We start from the raw sequence: 10431 nt of genomic DNA, 5'->3' as shown, positions 1-10431 counted from the left end.
CTGAAGTTAGACTCACTGGCCAGGATTGCCTCTGGACCCCTTTTTGAAAATCAGTATTACATTAGCTACCTTGTGATAGGTTCAGGGGCAGCTCCAGACATTTTGCCGCCCCAAGCACGGCGGCATGCCGCGGGGGGCGCTCTGCCGGTCGCCGGTCCCGCGGCTCCGGTGAACCTTCTGCAGGCATGCCTGCGGAGGGTCCGCTGGTCCTGCGGCTCCACTGAAGCCGCGGGACCAGCGGACCCTCCACAGGAACACCTGCGGGAGGTCCACCGGAGCCCTGCCTGCTGCCCTCCCGGCGACCGGCAGAGCGCCCCCCGTGGCATGCCGCCCCAAGCACGCGCTTGGCGTGCTGGGGCCTGGAGCCGCCCCTGGATAGGTTACATAGTACAGTCAAGCCATATTTTACAAAGAGTAGAAAAGGAATCACTAGCTGAAGAATTCCTAATTACAGTAGGCAGCTGTGGATGGAAATGGGTCATTTCACTCTATTATGGTTTCTAGCAGGTGAGTATTAAAGAGTGTATAAGGGCATCTTTTCCCACCTCTGACTTCATCCTGCAGTCTAAACACGGAGCAGTTTCTCACCAGGTGCCAGGGTGTCTTCTATTTAGTTTTCTTTTTTTCAAAGAAAAAAAGTGAAATTAGTGCCAGTGAAAGTATCAAATTGGCAGCATGGGAGATTGAAGCTTACCATTTAGCCATAGGACAATCACGGTATGGGCAGTGGCAGTGGACGGGGCCATACAAATGCCACTCACGTGCCTCACTTTTGACCTGGAGGAACCCATTTCTAGGAGTCAGAGGAAAGTTTATTCCCTGTAGCCTATTCACTCCTTGGCATAACTGCAGTGATCTGAGTTGTCATGCAAACCTTCCATGAAACTCAAATGGAACCTTTTTTTTTCCCCTTGAGGTTAGAATGGAAAATGCCACAGACCCTTGAGAGCAGCTGTTCTCCCAGCATGTTCAGACTGATCAGGAGTGAAAATGAAGGTAGATACTTCTCATGCCATTTCCCGACCAATTTTACAGACTGAAAAGGACTGTGTAGTTTGGAGAAGCATCTCAACTTTTGCATGTTCATTCAAACCAAACCAAACCAAATCACAGGAGATTTATTAATACAATTAACAATTAATACTGGCTACTATAATTTACTAAATTTGGTACAGAATACACCAAATACCTGCCATGTTCGGTTATATTTAAGTACGAGGGAGAAATGCTTGTGACACTCTGTACCTCAAAATAGCATCTTGGAACGCCCATATTCACCACTGTCATATAATTATGAAATGTTTTGTACAAAAATGCCTTCTGAGGTATAATTTTAAAAGTCTTGATCTGTTGAACATTAACATCCTGTTGGATTGTATGTGCTACTGAAATATGTTGTGAGGTTGGGAAAACCCACAACCAACTTTTCAGTAGCTATCACCAGCCAGATGGTTGTTCATGGCTCATCAACACCCAATCAACTATTCCAGAAACTTCTTGGAAATGCACATACACAATGGAGACTGCATTCCCAATGGGGAATGACTGACTCCCAGGTCACAGCAAGGATCTCTCTAGCAGCTGGAGGAAGGTATACAATTGAGAGACAGTGACATCATCACTTGGCCTCTCTTCCCCACATCTCAACACCTGGAGGAATGTCTGAAGGAAAAAGACTTTGAACTGAGGAAGAGTGGTCCCAGGCTGGAAAGGGAGTCCAGTCTGTGCATTGAGGAACTGTAAACCTGCTTGTGTCATCTGTTAGGGTGAGACGTTGCTTGAATCAAATCTTACTTACTCTAAAAGTTTAGGTTTAGAATCAGTGTTTACTTTTTATTTTCTTAAGGTAACTACTGCTGACCTTTATGCCTACCACTTATAATCACTTAACATCTATCTTTCTGCAGTTAATAAACTTATTTTAATATTTTATTCCTACCAGTGAGTTTGTCTAAAATGCTTGGGAAATCTGCTCAGGTTACAAAGGCTGGTGCTTGTCCACTTTCTTTTGACACAGTGGCTTCTGGCCAGTGCAAGACAGTACAGTTCTGGGGAGTAAGACTGGGGAGCTGAGGGAATTGGCTGGAGCCTCCCTATTGATGGTTCATGAGTGGCTGGAAGATTATTCGTGCAACTCACTTGGGTGCGTCCCGGCCTGTGGATGTCTGTGTAAGTGCAGTGCTTGTCAGAGGCTTGTAGCTTGACATCAACATCACAATGTAAGAGGCAGCCCACACTGGTGCATTTGGAGGGCTTAGCAGTCCTACAGTCCTTGGGAACCACGTCACAATGCTGTAAGCACTTTTCTCTCTAGAAATACAAAAATGAGCTTTGTGCCAAAGTTGGCGTTGTCACCTGGAACATTCAGAACCTCTAAGGATGATTTTAAGGTGCTGGGTTTTCTCCAGTATCAGTTCTCTTGCTTTCCTCTAGTGTAATTAACAAAATAAATCTGCAGCTTCCTGCTATCACACAGAGCAGAACTCCTACCTAAAACATGATGATCCCTGTAATTTTGTGCTACTGTTAAACCTTTATTTTTCTGTACTATGCACTGCATCATCTGCCCCAGAAAAAAACAGATGGAGAGAGAGAGAGAGAGAAACTAAATCTCAATCTGACCCATGTAGGTTAGAGAAGAAAGTGAGGAGCGGAGAAGAAAAGACCCACTGACCATGAAGAATATACTCTATGAGAGATGGGGAAACAACATTATCTGAACTGTTTTGATCATAGCACTATTCAGATCCCAGTGCAGATCCCAACTCAGACCTCCCACTCCCAGAGGACTTAGCCAATTAGCATAGGCCAAACTACCAACCTTGCCAGTGTCCCCTTGGAAGTGGAGTGTTATGCTGCTACCGATAATGCTCACGCTTAGCTGGTGAATGAAATATGTGCTTTCATGGAAGGTGCAGTGGAGGCAAAGGTGGAGTATGGGGGGAAAACACAAGGAAAAATGCATATAGGCCACTGGCTTCAATCCAGTTCAAGTCAGTGTCTAATGACTGTTTAACGGCCTGTGTGAAATGAGCTGGTGGGCTCAGTCCAGTTCCTAGTGCCCCAGGGCACACATTGTAAAAACCACCACCTTTGCTGTTCCAGTCCATCTCTCCCCCAGCCTCTGCCAATGTACATGAGTCTTGAACTCCCCCAGAGAGATTCTAATTCGTTCCCCCCATAACCCAACCTTGACCTGGAGCAAGTTATGGTCCCACTGCAGTTATGGTCCCACACACAGCTCCACTGTTGCACCTCAACCCTGACCTTCACAGCTTCTAGTTATTGCACTCCTGACCATAGCTTTGCCAATACACCTCAGTCCTAACCCCATCACCCCCTGCAATTCGTTCCTGGGCTTTCTGTGAGTAGTGCCTGCCAGCCAGGCCCAGTTATGTCAAGTGGCACTGTTGTTTTGTGATGCTGCCAATTGTTTGCTATAAGGATGATGATTAGAGACCATCAGACTCATTGTTCTTGGTAATCGGAGCCAGGATTTGAACCGAGGCCTCCAATGGTGAAAGGCTAATACACTCGCCTCCCTCAGTGACACTGAGACCCCTTGTCTTTGTTAGGGCGACGTACGAGGTTTGTGAAATCTCGACGGCAAGCCGTAAATGATGCATGAAATGAGAAATCCCTGCTTAGTGCACAGAGAGAATGCAGGCAGGCTGATCACCGCTGGGCTTTTTCTCTGTAATATGCAACTAACACATTGTGAGAAAAGCTCAGCAAAGTCTTAGACAAAAGAAGAGGAGAATCATAAAGAAACCCAAAAGCTCGCTAAGTTCAATTATGACCTGGAATTAAATTCTAATGGATTTTGGTCCCCCCCTCAGCCATTTTCACCCCAGGCAAAATCAATCTCTTAAGGAGGTTTCTGTGAAGGCTCAGGACAACATATAGTGGTGTTAGCCACATAAAATGGTTTTGATTCACAGAAAGCTCTGCAGATACTGTTGACTGTTGTACAGATTTACTTCTGGGTGAAATCATAATGCTGGAAATGAGAGAGGTTCTGATGTTTATGAGGCTCAGAAATCCAGGCTGCAAAGGAGGGAGGTAAAGCCCATAAATAGTTATGAAATAATGAAATAGAAGGTTGGGAGTGGGGGAGAAAGGTTTCTTTTTCAAGAGGATGAGATCAAAGCCCCTTCCTGCATATTTCCTGCTCATAAAAACCAGTCTGGGTCTCTAGGTAACGAAAAAGGAGACACTAAGGGATAAGATGCTTCCAATGGTCTTCTGTGGAGAAAGGGATTTGAAATAATAGAAATGCGATTAGCCTTGTCTTATTCTGAATCCAGCACTCATAATTCAAACTCCAGTGAAGCCCATTATAACGTGAACCAAACTGGAAAGCTGCAAATCCTTCGCATCTGGAGTCCTCCTGTAAGTTCCAACCCTGGCTTTGTTGGCTATTTGTGAATCCTCTCCTAGCTTCCTGTGGATACGTGTCCCATCACTAAACCAACATTCTGTCTGGCAGTTAGCAGGCAAGGGAAGGCCAAATCTGGAGAAGCAGGGAATGTGGCAGACATGGCTGGAGGTGCGCTGGGAGAGCTGTGTGTGGTCCCATAACTGGGGTAGCAGAAGGTTTGCAGATCAGGACAGAGCTATGCCTGGGAAGTTCACCCAGCACCACGCTCTACTGATAATGCCCTGCTTTCAGGAGCACTAAATTCATTCACCCACAAAGAGAGCACAAAACATGACTCAGCCCTTGTTATATCCAGCTCCCAAAGCCTCCTCCTTGAGTTGGGGGCACCCAAAGCTGCCCTCTGCCTTGAGGATGGGTAACACCATTGTGCAGTTCATAATATCAGGGATGCTCTACAGTTTAGTATAAAATAGGTTAACTTGCAGGACTGGCAGAAAGCGCCCAAAGCCTCAGCCTGTGAAGGAGAGAAGATACTCTCTCAGCCATTGATAGTGCTGTGTATTTTATTGCTTCCCTTCTAGAGGCTCCTGTGGGGGTAAGGCAGCACCATTTACATTTATGCAAAGGATCCCCATTCAGGAGCAGCCCTGGCGCTCTTCCTTCCCTGGCTAGCAGAGCTGAGACACTTGTGGAAGTGACATAATTAGGACCAGGAGGAGGTACAGTCCACTCTTGTTGCCACTTCCTGTCAGGACTGAGCACCTTCAGCTAGCCTGATGACTAGCCAGGCCAGCCTCCCAGCTGATTAATGAGCAATAGGCCTGCCTGGTTGGCTGGCTCTCCTGATAGGCTGAAGGGAGCCAGCCGGCCTGTTTTTAAACTCAGCAGCAGCCTGTCACTGGCTGCTTAATTTCTGCCTGTAGCTGTGATTGCTCTTACATCTGCCTTGCTCCTGTCCTGCTCCAGCCCTGCTCCAGTTCGGGTTCTTTCTTGTTCCTGTCCTGCTCCAGCCCTGTGTTCTCCTCATGGTTCCTAACTCTACTTCTCACCGTTAGTTCTAGTTATAGGCTCCTGATTCTAGCTCCGACCTTTGGCTCTGGTTCCCAGCTCCTCACTCTGGCTCCAACCCGGGGCTCTGGTTCCTGCTTTCCCTCTTTGACTTTGACCCTTGGCCCCTACCTCCAGTTCCTGGCTCCCCTCAGCCAGGTTCTAACCATTGAGATGGACTCCTGGGCACCTTTGACACTTCCTCCCTTCCCCAGGTGCCAGTTCTTGGAAAAAGGCAGGCCTCAATCTCTGAGGGTACGTCTCTGCTCTGCAGCTGGGTCCAAGCCTCCAAGCCCAGGCAGGCAGACACACCAGCTCTGCTCAACCTAGCACAGAAAAATAGCAGTGTGGCCATTGCGGCAAAGGCTAGTCATCTGACTGTGGACCCAGGGTGTCAGGTGGGCTTGGACTCAGGCAGCTAGCTCATGCTGTCACCCAAGCTGCCATATCCACATGACTATTAGTGCTCTAGGTTGAGCAGAGCTAGTGCATGTCTGTCTGCCTGGACTGGGAGGCTTGCTTCCAGCTGCAGTGTAGACAAACCCAAAGAGAGCACCTGCCAGCTCCGTTGATCTGACATATTTATCACTGTAGTACCTGAGCACCTTACAATCTTCAACCTATTTATCCCAAACAGTGCTGTCAGAAAAGCAGTGTCTATGAGACTGTGGTTCAGGCTCCCCAAAATAGAGCTGGATATCCCATTTCTTATGTCACTTAACTTTAGTGTGAACATAGCAACTGGGAGTGGAAAAATCCTACATCGGCCACAAAGAATAGTTGGGATGTGACCTACTGCAAATGTTTTCCATTTCTTATGCCTAGGATTCCAGGGGCCAAGGAGTTTGTACAGTTAAATAGTTGGGGAAAATCTGGGAACTCAGGGTGAAATCCTGACCTCATTGAAGTCAATGGCAAAGTTCCCAGGATTTCACCTATGGTATGGACTTAGCTTCAGGGTGACAAGGTGGGCGAGGTAATATCTTTTGTTGGACCAAGTTCTGTGGAGAGAGAGATGAGCTTTCGAGCCACACAGAGCTCTTCTTCGGGTCTGGGAAAGGAACTTCCAGCATCACAGCAAAATGCCAGGCACAACTGATTGTTTAGCATAAGTAGTTAGCACATATTGTAAGGGACCATTCAAGGTAGAGTGGCCCGTTAACACCTCTGCAGACATAGGACAAAAAGAGGGAGTTAGTGGGTCACAGATTGTTGTAATAAACCATAAATCCAGAGTCTCTGTTCAGTCCAGGATTCTTGGTGTCTAGCAGAGCCATGAATTTAAACTCCCAGGCTTGGCTTTTGAAAATGTGCAGGTTTCCTTTGATGAGAGATGAGATATAGAGTGATCGCTTTGTGAAAAGTGTTCACCCACAGCTGATGTGATGTTTTTGTCTTTTATCATTTTCCTGTGTGAAATGTGTGTAGTGATTGTCCAATTTCCCCCACATAGTTATTATTGGGGTGTTTAGTGCACTGAATGGGGTACACCACATGTTGTGATAGGCATGTGTAGGAGCCATGGATTTTGAAAGGTGCGTTGTGGGGGTGCTGATCATTGTAGCAGTGAGCTATGTCTTCAGGTTTTGATCTGTTGTTCTGGCAGGGTCTGGTGCCCCTTTAAGTTGGCGTGTTATGGTCTTTGGGGAACATGATGATGATGATCTTGGAGAGTTTGGGGGGTTGTTTGAAGGGCAGAAGAGGGGGTTTAGGAAAGATTTCTTTCAGGATGAAGTCCCCGTCGAGCATGGGTTGTAGCTGTATGATGATACCACGTAAGGGTTCCAGTGTGGGGTGGTAGGTGACAACTAGGGGTGTGGATCAGAGTGAGTTTTATTTCTGTATTGAAGCAGGTTCTCTCGGGTACATGGGTGGCCCATTCCATGATGCTTCAGGGTGGCAGTCATGGGGCAAATACCTGTTCAGAAGCTGCTGAGAGAAATGAAAACAACCTCCACCCCCTGTCCTCTCGTCCATACTGAACAGTGTCCGAGTCCTCCTGCTGGCTGCAGGCTGGGCCTCAGCTTCATTACGGGAAGGGGATGGATTTGAATTTCAATGAGCAGCAGGGCATTTGTCAGCTAATTTAAGGCAGGCAAGGTGCTAAAGCCATGAGCTCATTAACAATTAATTGCTTGCGAGGTGGGACAAGCACGTTAATAAATGTTCATCTTTGGAGGAGGAACTGGGATTGCTCCTATGAGCTAAGATTATCTAAGTTATAGCAGGCAGTTTGCACTGTCCACAGCCAGTAGGAGGACATGGCAGGGAATCTGCCTGGGGATGCAGTGCACTGTCTGAGGTACTGCCTAGCCTGCCACGCTGCGGGTAAACACTTGGTGCATGCAGGGGAAGCTGCCCTCCCTCCGCTGGGCCTGGGCAGTTATAGCTGTTTCTCAGTGAGCAGGCCCTTATGGCAATTTAGAGCATGACATAATGGATTTAGCCCACTGGTCCTGGTGGTGGGGAAAGAAGGGGCTGGAAGGGAGAGCGGAAGCGAGAGATAACAAGAGGGAGGCTGGAAGGCTAGCAAGAAGGATGACTAGCACTTTCAGAGTGATGCTGTCTTGCAAACTCCACCACTCCCACGACATTGCTGCAGGACGGTGGCCTAGCTGTCCATTGAAAAATCTGGTCACTCATTGTAATGAAGTGCAAAGAAAGAGAAACACCCAGAATGTATAACACAGAAGGGTGCAGAATTGTCTCTATTTCCCAACCTATTTCCAGAAGAGCCAAGGGCTCTTTAACCTGCCTGGTTGACGGGTTTACTATTGGTCCCACCTATGTCCTTTACACCAGTGGTTCTCAAACTTGGGCTGCCGCTTGTTCAGGGAATGGCCTTGGCGGGCCAGGCCAGTTTGTTTACCTGCCACGACTGCAGATTCGGCCGATCGCGGCTCCCACTGGCCGCTCTGGGCCAATGGGGGTTGCGGGAAGCAGAGCGGACCGAGGGACGTGCTGACCTCGTCTGTCTATCTACATGTGTCCATCCATTTCTAATGTGCCTGTCACCCAAGTATCTAGGTGCCTGTGTAGTCATTTAGAGCTAAATTTCCATCCAGTCTCCAACTAACCTCCATTATCTGTTTTTTTAAATATATTTTAGTTATGAGCAGATCTGGTAAATTGTGCACTAATTTTACAATTCCACAAAGCACAGCTTCGGCGTACACACAAATTCTGTTATATAAGGTGGCCTTCCGAAGTCTGTAAAACTAGAGGGGTGGCCAGCTAGTAAGGGAACAGTACAACAGTTTCTCCAATGCTCAGTAGTCAAAGAAATTTTCATTTGTTTGGCCGCTTGTGCCCACAAATCCCAGCCTGCGTACATTTTGGGTGTGCGGACCAAGCAATCAGGACCAGCTTGCATGCACAAATGGGTGCTTGCACACGATAACTTGTGCATGCACTTTCAGCAGTGCTTCGAAGTGCGCACATAAAAATGATCCAGGATTGGGACTGGGACTCTTAATACCTCTGAGTTCATTTTATGTCCAAGTAGCTTTTATTTTCTGGGGCTCAAAACACTCTTCCTTTCACTCGACCTTGCTTTCAGCTCTGAGCACGCCTCAGGCTTTCACCTCTCTCCCACGCCGTAATAAGATCGGTAGGCCAAATCAGCTGTCAAGAGCCTAAAACAGTGTTTCCCAAACTTGGGACGCCTCTTGTGTAGGGAAAGCCCCTGGCAGGCCGGGCTGGTTTGTCTACCTGCCGCGTCTGCAGGTTTGGCCGATCACAGCTTCCAGTGGCCGCGGTTCGCTGCTCCAGGCCAATAGGAGCTGCTGGAAGCGGCGGTCAGTATGTCCCTCAGCCCGTGTCGCTTCCAGCAGCTCCCATTGGCCTGGAGAAATGAACCGCGGCCAGTGGGAGCCGCGATCGGCTGGACCTGTGGATGTGGACGGTAAACAAAGTGGCCCGGCCCGCCAGGGGCTTTCCCTACACAAGCGGCATCCCAAGTTTGGGAAACACTGGCCTAAAAGATCCAGGTGCCAGAGTGGATTCTTCCCCCACTGCTCCGGCTTTGTTCCAAAGCAAACAGGATATATGTGCATTTTCTATGGCTTCTGGTATGTAAGGACAATATTGCTAAAATATGGATTTGATTACTCTCTTGATGAATACCTTCATAAGGGTAAAGAATTTTATGTATGACATTCTCATAACTTTCTGTATAGTCCTATGAAATCAATTTACCCTCCCCAGGGTGTTTTGCAGATAAATACATTAAAGAGGCATTCGGATACTATGGCAATGGAGACCAGGCAGTATCTAGGACAGTTGACAGTTAGATAAGGACATTTAATGAAATGGATGATCTGTTATGGGTAAAGGTAATTTATACTGAGGGTGAAAAATGACACGTTAAAGAGTTGGCTCAGCCAAGAAAGATCATAAGGCTTTGCTGTTTTATCACAAGGTTTGTTAATAACTTTAATAATCACAAAGACCCGTTAATTTCTGTGAAAGCAAAACCCAGCCCCAGCTTAAACACAGAGACACAAGTGATTTTTTAACTTCTCAGTGTAAACGAGGAGAATGAACAAAAATGCAGAAGTAAAGAAGCACACAGCGATTTTACCCTGCTGTTTTTAGTGTATAACTCAGACAAAATGGCAAAGTAACATAGTTTATCAGGGCCGCCCAGAGGGGGGGGCAAGAGGGGCAATTTGCCCCAGGCCCCGAGCCCCACAGGGGGCCCCCACGACAGTTTTTCGGGGGCCCTGGAGCGGGGTCCCTCACGCGCTCCGGGGGGGCCGGAAAACTCTTGCAGGGCCGGGCCCAGGAGCTTCTTTGCTCCCGGTCTTCGCCGGCGGGGGGTCCTTCCGCTCCGGGGCAGAAGGACCCCCCCCACTGGCGAATTACCACCACAGCGGGACCCGCCGCAGAAGTTCAGCTCGGTCTTTGGCGGCAATTCGGCGGCGGGGGGCCCTTCCGTTCCGGGACCCGCCGCCGAAGTTCCCCGAAGACCCACGGCGGGACCACCCGCCGCTGAATTACCA

The sequence above is a fragment of the Mauremys mutica genome, chromosome 11 (genome assembly GCF_020497125.1).
Source record: "Mauremys mutica isolate MM-2020 ecotype Southern chromosome 11, ASM2049712v1, whole genome shotgun sequence".
Classification (NCBI taxonomy): Eukaryota; Metazoa; Chordata; order Testudines; family Geoemydidae; genus Mauremys; species Mauremys mutica.
This window is presented reverse-complemented; position numbering follows the sequence as displayed.